We start from the raw sequence: 11587 nt of genomic DNA on the forward strand, positions 1-11587 counted from the left end.
CGTGTGGCCGCGCCGGGCATTGCGGCGGGGAGACCCCGGCGGGCACACGAGCCGGCTCCGCGCTGCCCGCCTGGGGCTGGAGCGGGGCGTGGAGCCCGGAGGGAAGGGCCCGGAACGAAGCCGGCTCCGTGCCGCCCTCCCTGCGCGTCGCCCTGCGCGGAGCAGCCGGTTTGTAAACGCAGAGAAGAGAATCCGCTGCCCCGTGCTACTGCCCTGCGAGTCAAGCCAGGGTTTCCAGCCGAGAGATGAGGGCAGGGAGAGAGAACGCGGCTCCGCGCCCCGCGCCTGCAGCTCGGGCAGGCGGGAGATCGAGGCAGAGAGAGAAGGAGAAAAAGGCGTCGCTCGCTCGGGGTCCCTCGGGCGGTGCCCGCGGCCGGGGCAGGCGGGGTGGCGCTGCTCGGGCGGACACACGATGCGCGACATCGACTCCGGGCCGGGGAGAGCGCCAGCGCCGGGATCCAAGGCTCGTGTTCCCATTGGCCAACAGGAGCCGGGAGGCGATTGGGTGGAACGGCCCCTTGGCCGGGTGACGGCAGCTCCGCCCTCCTTCGCTCTGATTGGCCTGTGCCGAGGGAGGCGGGACCAGGAGCCGGGCCTCCCTGTCCGAGTCCGCAGCTCCGCGGGTGCGCGCACGGGGGGCGCGGAGCCACGTGGCGCTGCTGGGCCGGGCCGGCGGGCGGACCCGGGGCGCTGCGGCACGTGCTATGGCGACCACGGCGGGTCGTGCGGGAGCTTGGGCAGGTGCCGCCGTGCGCGGGGCCCGTGGGGCTCTCCTCTGCGGGGGTGCTGCAGCGCGAAGCTGCTTGTCTGTCCCGGGGCCCCTTTCCTCCCCGCCTGCCGCCTGCGCAGCCTCCCTGGCTCCTCGACGTGGTGGGCGGTGGTGCAGGGGGTGCACGACGGGCCTTTGCTTCTCGGCCGGCGCTGAAACCTCTCCAGCGAGCAGACATGCAGATAGTGTGTGTGTGTGTGTGTTACACACCCTCATTAACACAGTGATCCTGTTACTACGTGTGTCCCTCTGTCTCTGTCCATGGTGATAGTGATGTAGGTATTCAACTCTAACGCTTGCACAGCACCGCACACGAGTGTGTGTCGTTAGTGCGGGTATCACACATGTCATGAGGCATCCGCACCCAGCATGGAGGAAACCCGGCTCAGTGCTGCCCTACCGCTGAGCGCTCCCCTTGATTCGTATCAAGTCTCATTCCACTTGCTGAGGTTGGCCGGAGACGATGCCCACAGACTACAGGGAAGGCTGCAGGCTTCTGGAGGACACTGAGTGCGCTGGGACCCTGAGACTTAGTGACCTTCCTGTAACTCAGGTCCAGGTCTCTGCTCCTCTGTTCTGCTGGTCCTGGCACTATGAGATGCCCCTCCGCACCCTGTAAACAGGGCTGCACCCCCACCCCCTCTGATCTTGGGGGAGGAGGCCTCGTTTAGCCCTTTGGGCTCTGTGGCTCCCATGGCAGGAGGCTGAAGTCGTGCCCTGATGTCCCCAGACATGGGGCAGCTTTGACCCCTGATCAAGACCACTTGGTCCACTTGTCAGGTAGCACTGAGGGCTTTGCAGGTTGTCTCTGGGCTTTATGCCCCAGCAGCCAGCTGTGTGCAGGGAGCACTGTCCTGTAAGCAGGGTTTTCGGTGTTTGTGGTCACTGTTCATGGTGCCGCCCTAGCAGTTCTGTGCAGAGTCCTGGCCTGTCACACTCTTCTTCTGGCTGGCCCAGATGTCAGCAGCCGAGCCCACAGATATCTGCACTTCCCCATTTCCATTGATGGAGGACAGATCGGCAGCAGATTCAGGTAAGAAAGGGAGCCAAGTTGTGACCCCCAGACCCATCCTCCAAGGTGGTCAGCGTTTGTCTCTGTTTATTATAGGCCCTGGTAGGAGAAGCAGGAAAGATGACACACAAGCAGGCATCAGCTTCCAAGGAGGGAAGAAAACCATGCCGTCCCAGGAAACATAAGGGAATTTCAACGTGGTGACTCTTTTTTATTTTATTTTGTGTTTTTAATTTTATTCCATCACTGAGCGGTAGACCTTGGAATCGGTTTTTCCAGTGTAAGGTTTGAGGTCAAGCGGTTTGCAGCACATTGCTCCTTTCTGGCCTGGGAACACTTTTTCACTTGTCAGAGTGTGGCGAGCGAGAGAGAGGAGCGCCTAGGAACGAAAGCGTTTGTTATTTTCTTTTTGTTGTTAAAACCACTGCAGCGTACTTTATTTTCTTCTCAGTGCTGGGAAAGGGGCGCGATGCATCCTCGTAGCCTTCTCCTCCCACCTCCATACCTAGGGCGATAAACACCGGTATAGATTTTCAGGTCTTTTGGCCTTAGCGAGCCTTAGGGCCCCCCTCTAATACTTTTGGGCACACGACCTCCCTGTATCTCAGGGCATGGGTGTTTGCCCCCTTCTTTTAGGGTGGCTAGTATGTCCTCTTGGCCACTTGGTAGCTCACTTGAAGACTTACTGCCATCCTTCTTGGTGACAGGCACTGTATCCCCTACCCAAGTCCATGGAGGTGAGTGCCCTAGCACTTGGCCAGCCATTCTTCTGCACCCCCGCCCCCAGCCTGCAGCCTTTAAGCAGGGTCCAGGTCCCCTTATTCCACGTGCTGAGGTTGGCCATAGAGGATTCCTACAGACTACAGGGAAGGCTGCAGGCTTCTGGAGGACATTGAGTGCGTTGGGACCCTGAGGCTTAGTGACCTTCCTGTAACTCAGGTCCAGGTCTCTGCTCCTCTCTTCTGCTGCTCCTGGCACTATTGAGAAGGCTTCACACTGCACCCTTTCAGCAGGACTCCACCCCCAGCCCTTCTGACCCTGGGTGAGGAGGCTTCTCTCAACCACCACCCCCTGGGTCTGACCACGGAGCCAATTCCCCAGCCAGCGGATTGTGGTGGACCCAAGGCTATAATTGGCCATCTTTGCCAAGAGGTGGTCAGGGGATACCAGGTCAAAGGCTTTTTTGAAATCAAGATATATGACATCAATCTCTTCTCCCTTGTCCAGGTGGTAGGTCACCTGGTCGTAGGAGGAAATGAGATTGGTCAAGCAAGACCTACCCGCAACAAAACCGCGCTGGCCATCCCTCAGGATGTTGCCATCAGCCAGTCCATTAAGGATGGCCTCTTTAATAAACTTTTCTAAGACCTTCCCCAGGATAGAGGTCAGGCTGATGGGCCTGTAGTTTGCCGGATCCACTTTCCATCCTTTCTTGAAGATAGGCACCACATTGGCCTTCTTCCCGTCCTCAGGCACTACACCAGAGCACCAGGTGCTGCCAAGGATCCGTGCCACAGGCTGAGCTATGATGCTCGCCAGCTCCTTGAGTACCCTGGGGTGTAGACTGTCAGGCCCGGCTGACTTGAAGGTATCCAGCCTCTCAAGGTGTCCCTTCATGAGGTCAGCATTGATGGCGAGCAGGAAATATCCCTCACCTGGACCTCCCTGTCCTGTAGTGAGCATGGGTGTCCCATGGGACTGACGAAAGACCGACGCAAAGTACCCATTTCAAAGGTTGGCTTTTTCTTGGGCGTCAGTTGTCAGGTGTCCCATATGTTTCGACAGGGGTCCAATGTTGCCCTTCCTTTTCCTTCGGCTCCCCACATATCTGAAAAAGGACTTTTTATACTCCTTGATCCTTGAAGCTAGCTGGAGTTGAGTTGCAGCCTTGGCTTTCCTGGTTTGCCCACTGCAGGACTGGACCAGGGCAGAATATTCCCCCTTGGCTGGCCGGGATGTCAGTGTTGCCGCAAGGATTTCTTTTAACAGAGGCCCCAAGGATTGACACGGCCCCTCATCTGATTTGGTATCAAGTGAACTTTGAATAGGTACAGAAAACAGAATAGGTACTCCAAACCTATTCTGTTTTTTGATTTTCTTTCCTCTTAGGGAAACTGCTGTACCTGGTTAGCCCACCACACCAATCACAGCATTCATTTTTCCCAGGGCCTTATAAGGCGCTCTGTACAATTTAATTGCTTAGCTCTGGGAAGGCCTAAAGTTATGCTGAGAGCCTGAGCATGACTCGGTTTGCCTGCTACAGTTGGTAGCTGTGCCCGCAGATGTCTGCCCTCCCCACTTTCCGCAGACAGAGGACAGAGTGGCCGCGGGTCCAGGTAAGGGTAAAAGAGGGAGAGAAGTTGGGGCCTGCAGACACATTTTCCATCGCACTGACTCGCATCCCGTTTTTGTCTTTTTCTTTCTTCCCCCAGAAGAAGAAGCAGAGAAGACGACAGACAAATAGGAGTTAACTGATAACCAGGGCAGAAAACTATGCCAGGCAACCTGGAGGCAAAGGTAAGAGAGTTTGGGTAAAGGCTAGGCATCTGTGAGTCGTGGAAGGCTTGGAGTGCCAGGACCTCGTGGGCCCCCCAGCTTATGAGCAAGGCACATGTCTCCTGCCCTGCTTTCTCTAATTCTTAGGCTACTTGATGGGGTTTTGGCAGAGGTGTTATCTAGGGATTACAGGGAGGGCTACAATCTTCTAGAGGAGCCTGAACACATTGGTACCCCTTCACGTCAGGGCGGAAAAGGGAGAAGTTGCAGCCACTCGGCATGTGCTCAGGCTGCCTTAACTTGCAACCGGTCTCGGTCTTTGTTCTTACACTCCTCGGAAGCCCTGACGGTGAAGGGGCGAGGCAGGAGGAAAGCCAGCCATTGAAATGGGTAGTGAAGGAAAGGGACTCTGGACACAGTGACTGCCCTGTCCTTAAGTCTTGGTCGCGTAAGAGCCAAAATGTGGCTGAGGGACCCTTGGAGCACTGGGACCTCCCTTGTAAGCAGGAAGCAGGTCCCGGCTCTGGAGGCTGCAGCTCTTGCAGAGCTATCAGGTGAAAGGAGGACTGCCCTGTAAGCAGGAAGCTGCCCTCCCTGTCACCTCCCCTTTGATTCGATGTTTCTTCACTTGCTGGCCACGATTGCATAACAAGGGCCCATGCCTGCTGCTGCAGCTGACTGCTGATGGATCAGCCGTCTTGTTAAAAGCGTGCCTGCTGCTTCCTGCCCAGAGGTGAGACTGAGCTGTGCGGTACCTTGTACGATGTAGCTGCCCCATTGTAAGTGTGTGAGAGCGCTGCCATAGCTGGCTGGCGGGGTGAGGCACTCCTGTAAGCAGGGTGCGTGTCTGTCTTTCCCCGTGTCTGTGCTGCACAGGGGACGCTGGTTCCTTGAGGGTCGTGACCTTCCTGTAACTTGGGCTCAGGTGTCCAGACTCCTCTTTTCTGCTGCCCTTGCTGCTCTTCAGAAGCTTCTCTGGCCCCCGCCTTTCCCTGCTGTAAGCAGCGGTTGCTCACCCCCGACCTCGGCTTCGGGCAGGAGGCCTTGTTTAGTCCTTTGGGCACTGTGGCTCCCATGAGAGGCGGTTAAAGTCTTGGCCCTTTTGTGCTCCAGACATGGGGAAGCTTTGACCCCTAATAGAGAGACCGCCTGAGGCACTTGTCAGCTGGCATTCAGGGCTTTGCAGGTTTTCTCTGGGCTTCATGCCCCAGCAGCCAGCTGTGTGCAGAGAGCACAGTCCTGTAAGCAGGGTTTTCACTGTTTGTAGTCACTGCTCGTGGTGGCGCCTTAGCAGTTCTGTCCAGAGTCCTGGCCCGCCGCACTCTGCTTCTGGATGGCCCAGATGTCTGCCTCTGAGCCTACGGATGTTTGCCCTCCCCCATCTCCATGGACAGAGGAGAGATGGGCAGCAGATTCAGGTAAGAGTAAGAAGAGGAGAGACGCTGGGGCCTGTAGTCTGGTCCTCTGACGTGCTGATGTAAATCCAGTGTCTATCTGGTTTTTAAGCCCCCAGAAGGAGAAGCAGAGAAGACAGCAGACAACCAACTGAGAAAGGAAGAAATCCCCGCCCGCTCAGCGGGATGGAAAGGTAAGGGAGTTTGAACCCCGTGTCTGTCCTCTCTGCAAGTTGCATCCCCAAGTTGTCGACCTTGTGATTAGCGCCTTGTGGAAGGTGGGAGCCCTGGGGCAGCCGCGCACACAGGATTTGTGTGTTAGGTCCTGCTGTTTTCATACACGGGTAACTGCTAGGGCCGTAGTCGTCCTCTTTTATAAACCGGCAGTATGTCACATCCCCCTTGTTTTTAAAGGACACCAAGCTCAAGAGTACGGTGGGTACTAGGAGCTACATTCTACTCTATTTTTCCTGGGGTGTGGGATTCGTTGCCAGCCAACTCCAGTTCTGTTTTGTGTACTTGCACAGGTCCCTGAAGGGCAGGTGGAGAAGAAGGAATGGAAGCAAGAGAAGAAAGCTCGGGAACAGCAAGTGTGGGTTGGGGTGGGCAGGAGGAAGGGGAATATTTAATGTCTGCTTAGAGAAGTACAGATGGAGACTGCTGAGTGCCTCTCTACACTTCCAAACACCCATTAGGAGCAAGCAGCTGCACGCTTCAAGTTGCACCGTGCACTCGGTCTTGGGTTGGCCCCGATTGTGTGCAAGGAGGTTGAGGCTTTGTGCTAGTTGTGCATTTTGATATGCAGCAGTGAAGGGTTTGGTAGGTTGTTTGGCTTTGCTAGTTAAGCAGTGGATCAAAATAGATGCGATTGAAGGCAGCGTATAGGATGTTCTTGGTTGGGTTGTTGAGCGGTTCTCGGCGTTAGTGTAGAAATGCAGATTTGTTCTTGGTTCTGTTTTTGTTTTGGCTGTAGCTTTGCATAGGATGTAGCTTGCGGGGCCAATTCGAGGCTGTTTGTGGTGCAATATATTTGCATCTGTACGTTAAGGTTTCAGGGTGTTCGTGTTTAACCTCCAGCTCCACAAGGACAAAGATCTTGTCCTGTGTCTAAACAATCGTAAAGGTAGTTGGCGTGGTCAACATCAAACCAGCCGGAGCAAACGGGCCCTAGATGTGCACAGTCGAACAATAAACGGTCTAAGAAACTTCACCTCATGGCTGGTACTTTTCTGTGCTGAGATTTGGCTACGGGCCTTTCCTGTTGCGAGCTGGCTGAAGGATGAACTTTTTCGTTCAGTCTGCCGATCCGATCTGTGTTCTTACTTGTGCAATGCAAATATTTCCTCTTCTGATGGACCAGTGGGAAAAGAATGTGTAACACATGGTTCCTAGTCATTGGTTTACAATGGTTAATGCACTGTAGGAAATCAGTCCTGAGTTATTTGAGGTAAAGTATAGTGAAGTTGTGGTGTTGTGGTGTAATCTGTTGAAGTTCAGCTTCTTGCTCCTTGTCTCAAAAGGAATACATGGTCCGAATGAAAATAAAATTCTCAGGAGACTTGTGAGGTACTTGGTGTTTTTTTTCAGTCCAGGTGTTTCAGACCTTCTTCTCTGAATGCCTTTAGTACAAGTCTTGCTATTTCTAATGGCAGGGTGGGGGCTGGGTCCCAGCAGTGGGAAGCTGCATTGTCATAGTTGCAAGAAGGAGAACGACTGTGTGGATCCCCAACTGCCTTCAGGTTTTCGTGAGTCCCTTAAGCCCAGCTGTGGTCCTGCCCCCCTTGGCTGTTTTATGTAATGTCCGAGGCTTTCAGCCAGCTCTACCTATGTCATCCCTGAGGGGCTGCTCAGTTTGGGGGAGCCAAACCCATTTTCTCATTCATTTTTATTTTTAGAACTATATTGATTCTTCAATCGTATTACTTTAAATATTAGGGAAATGTTAAGTCCATAACAGCCAGCACATGTCTCAGGCAACTTGGCAGCTGGAAGGGCGTGAATATCTTGTAACCATTGAAAAAACAAGACACCTCACGACTAAGTAGGGGCTTCTGATTAACGTATTGTATAAGATACAAATCTAGTGTTCCTGTGGGCTGACTCACAGCCGCCTGGCTGCTGAGCATCTTAAGCCCAAGCCCAAATAGAAGATGCCTCTGGCCCTGCACTTGCAGGCACGAGGAGGAGTTGATGGGGAAGGGATCGGTGCTCTTGCTGTTTCAGCATTTATTCCAGCCCGGAGGAGCCGTGGTTATAATGCTGCTCTGCTCCCTATGCTACCCTGACTTTCACTTCTACTCTGATAGAGAAGTTTACGCCTTGATCTTCACTGTGTGGGGAGGGGCAGAGGTTTCAACACTGCCCTGTGGTTTTGTGTGCTCACCTTGAAGCCTCTGGCAAAGCTGTGATTTTCATACAGCTGCAGGGGTTTCCACAGCTGAAAACCTGGGCACTTCCAAAGCCTCTGGTTAGGCACCCTACATCTCTAGTCAGTTCTTAATATCCTGCCCAGTGTCCAGGGCAGGGTCACACCACAGTGTCACCCTGCTGAGCAAGGTGCTGAGAAAGGCCCTTGTCTGCCCAAAAGGGATTTCTGCTTTGCGTGGCAAGCCCACGGCAGGCTTCAGCGACTGCTCCAAGCAGACAAGACAATGACCTTGCCTTCAGATAAGCAACTTGTCTACCCAAAAGAGAGCTCCATTCTGTCCTGTTACACCAACATCACCCATATCTTCTTTCAAGTTGATGGAGTCAGGGGAGGATGAAGGGGGCAGAATCCCTGTAGCCTTTTCCTTTCAGACAGCGCACCAGGTGCAGTGTCTGCAGCTCTATTGAGGATGTGTGAAGGGGAGCGATCTGGCCGGCCGGGCAGGGAGGGATTTTGGCCCAGGGCCAGACCAGAGATGCTGCTACCACGGGCGGTAGCAGCGCGCCGAGAGGGTGGGGGAGCCGGGTCGGCGGTGTGAGCGCGCCGAGGGGAAACCCGCCTCCCGCCCGGGCAGTGCTGCGAAGCCGGGACCTCTCCGGTCAGAGCCCCTGTGCGCTGCGGGGCAGGACAAGGGCTCCGGTACGTCCCTGCGCTCCCACAACAAGCGGCGGCGGCGGCGCGGGGAGGCGGGCGAGGGCCGGACAGGAGGCGCGGCTGCGCGGGGCCCGCCCGGCTGCCAGGCCGCGTCTGTCCGCCGCACGCCCCGCGCTGCGGGCACGGCCTCCGGCGGCCCCGTCCAGCTGTGCGCAGAGGGGCGCTTTGTGCGGCGGCAGCGACCAGGTCGCAGCGGGGCTTGCGGGCGCGGGCGGGAGGCTGCGGAGGCGGCTGTATGCGGGGCGCGGCGCGGCGCGGCGGGGCTGGGGCGCGGGGCAGCGGCAGCGGCGGCCCCTCTGCGCTGCGGGCACGGGGCGGGTCGGAGGCAGCGGCCCGGCCGGGGCAGAGGGCACGGGCCCTGGCCCAGGCTCGGGCCGCCGCGCCCCGGAGCGCTCTGCCCGCGGGCCTGGGCTCCGCGCCGTGCGACAGGAAATGTCCGCGAGCGGGCGGGAGCGGCAGTGTCCTTCGTGGTGCGCCCGCCGCGCGGTGCGTGGAGACGGGTCTAGCGGCGCGGGGCGTGTGCTGGGTGCGGGGGTGCCGGCTGGAGCGCGGGGCGCCGGGACGGGGAGGGGGCGGCCGGGCCGGGCGGTGCCTCCGCCGGGGCTGACTCGCTCCACGTCTCTCCCCGCAGGAGCCCGGGCCGGGGCCGCTGCCGAGCCGCGACCCGCCGAAGCCGGAGCTGGGACCCGCTTCTGCCCGCCCCTTGCCCCAATAAAGCTCCCCCGTGTCCGTGTGGCTCGTTTCAATAAAGGTGTTTGACCCCGTGTCCGTGTCTCTCCCGCAACCCCGGGGTAGGGGTCGTTGGGGGCAGTGGTGACCTGCCAGCCCCGGCGATTCTCCCGCTTGTGCCCGGTGCTTCCCCTCCCTCTTCCCGCCTCGTCAGTCCGCTCTGCCCCGGGCTCCTTCTCCTCCCCGCTGCGGTCACGTCCCGCCTTTCTTCTCGGCCCTTTCCCCGCTTTTCTCCCTCCCTTCTCTGCTCTGCCCGTTTCTTCCCGGGAATCCCCCCTTCCCGGGCTCGTCCTCCGCTCCCGGCTCTTGCTCCCCGCTCCGGGTCTCTCCGCGGCTTCGCTCCAGGCTCTCGCCCGCTTTCTGCGCCCGCCCCGGGCCGGGTCCCCCTTCCTTCGCGCTCTTCCTCCTCGGGCTCTGCTCTCTGCCCGCTTTCCTCTCGGCCCCTTCCCTTCCCTTCCCTTCCCTTCCCTGCGGGCTGCCCCTCTTCTGGGCTCTTGTTCTCCCGCCTGGGCTCTTCCTCCCTTTCTCGGGTCTCCCCCTGCTTCCTTCTTGGACTCTTCCCTTTTCTTCCTTGCGCTTTTCCTCTCCAGTCAGTCTCTTCCCCCTTTTGGGGTCTTTCCTCCTCCTGCAGATCTTCCCCGCCCTTGATTCTTGGGTGTTTCCCTCCCTTCTCCTGGGCTCGTCTCCCCCGCTATTCCTGGAGTTTTCTCCCCTTATTCTTGGCTCTTTCTCGCTTGTCCCAACCGCCCCGTTCCCCTTGGGTCTCCCCCCCCCCCCCAATTCTTCAGTCTCCCCTTTTCCTGGGTTTCGTTTCTCTTTGTTCCTCGGTCTTTTCCTCCTTGTTCTTCAGTCTCTTCCCCCTCCCCCTCCCCTCCATCCTTCCCCTTTTTCTCCTTGGGGCCCTTCTTCCTCTGGCTCCAGGACTTGTTCCTCCTTCCTGGCTCTTTCCCCCCTTGGTGCTTGCGGCTCTTCTCCCCTGCCCCGCCATGCCTCAGTCCGCTCCCCGCTCCAGTGACTTCGTGGCTCTTCCCCCCGTCACAGTGCGCTCATCTCCCTCTCCTGGGGTCTTTCAGTCCCCCACCCCCTATCCCTGCTCTCCCCTTTTCTTCTCGGGTCTCTTCCCCACTTTCATTTTGGGGCTTTTTCCTCTTTCCTGGCTCCCCCCGTCCATTCTGGGCTCTTTCTCCCCATCTTCTCCTGAGCTCTCTCACCTCCGTCCTTCTTGGGTCTTTCCCCCTTCTTCCGGGCTCTTCCCCCACTTATCCTCGGGGCTTCCCCTTTTCATACCTCCGTGTTTCCCTCCCTCCTCGGCTCGTTTCCCCTCCAGTCTTGGGGCTGCCCCCACTTATTCTTGGGTCTTCTTCCTGCCCCCTTCTTGGTGGGTCTTTCCCACCCACTTTTCCTCTTGAGTCTTTTCTCCCCTTATTCTTCAGTCTTCTTTTCTTCGGGGTCTTTTCTCCTCATTCTTGGGTCTTTTGCTCCTCCTGGGCTCTCCCTTCATTCGTGGGTGTCTTCCACCCACCACCACTGTTCTGGGGAGACGTCTTTCCTCCTTACCCTTCAGTCTCTTCTCACCCCGTCATTCTTGGATCTTCCCCTCGGGTCCGCCTTCATTCCTGTCGTCTTCCGTCTTTCCCCTGGTGCCTCTCTTCTTCCCCCTTTCTCTCCTTCTTTGGGCTGCCTTCATGCTTGGGGCTTTTTTCATCCCCTTCGTGGCTCTTCCTTGCCCTTTTTTCTAGGGTCTTCTCCCTTTTTCTTCTTGGGTCTTTCCACCTTGGTCCCGTTCACACCCGGCCGCCTCCGCGAGAGAAGGACGCGCCCGTGTGCGGGTCCCCGCCGACTCGCGTGGGAACGAAGGGCCCCGGGCGCCGCCACGCCCCGCACGAAACCCGGCTCAGTGCTGCCCTCGTGTGGTGCGCTCCCAGCAGTGCAGCCACGAGGAGCGGCGCCGCGGAGGGGAGGCGAACTGTCCGCTCGGTACATTGCCCCAGCCCGTGACGGCGGGGAAAGAGCCCTGCTCAGAGCCGCCCTCCTGTGGCTGCGCCGGGGATTGCGGAGGGGAGACCCCCTCTTCTTTTTGGATGGCTGGAATGTTTTTTCTGGCA

At 57.7% G+C, this 11587-nt stretch overlaps 1 long non-coding RNA gene across 1 annotated transcript; it reads left to right on the plus strand.

Moving 5' to 3' along the window:
- Positions 1–7229, plus strand: LOC109281123 (uncharacterized). Its single transcript, XR_009456737.1, has 5 exons — positions 1–4117; positions 4214–4298; positions 5545–5695; positions 5784–5865; positions 6199–7229. It is a non-coding gene; the product is annotated as an uncharacterized LOC109281123 (long non-coding RNA).
- The last annotated feature ends 4358 nt before the right edge of the window (positions 7230–11587 follow it).

Source organism: Alligator mississippiensis, chromosome 14, assembly GCF_030867095.1.
Source record: "Alligator mississippiensis isolate rAllMis1 chromosome 14, rAllMis1, whole genome shotgun sequence".
Classification (NCBI taxonomy): domain Eukaryota; kingdom Metazoa; phylum Chordata; order Crocodylia; family Alligatoridae; genus Alligator; species Alligator mississippiensis.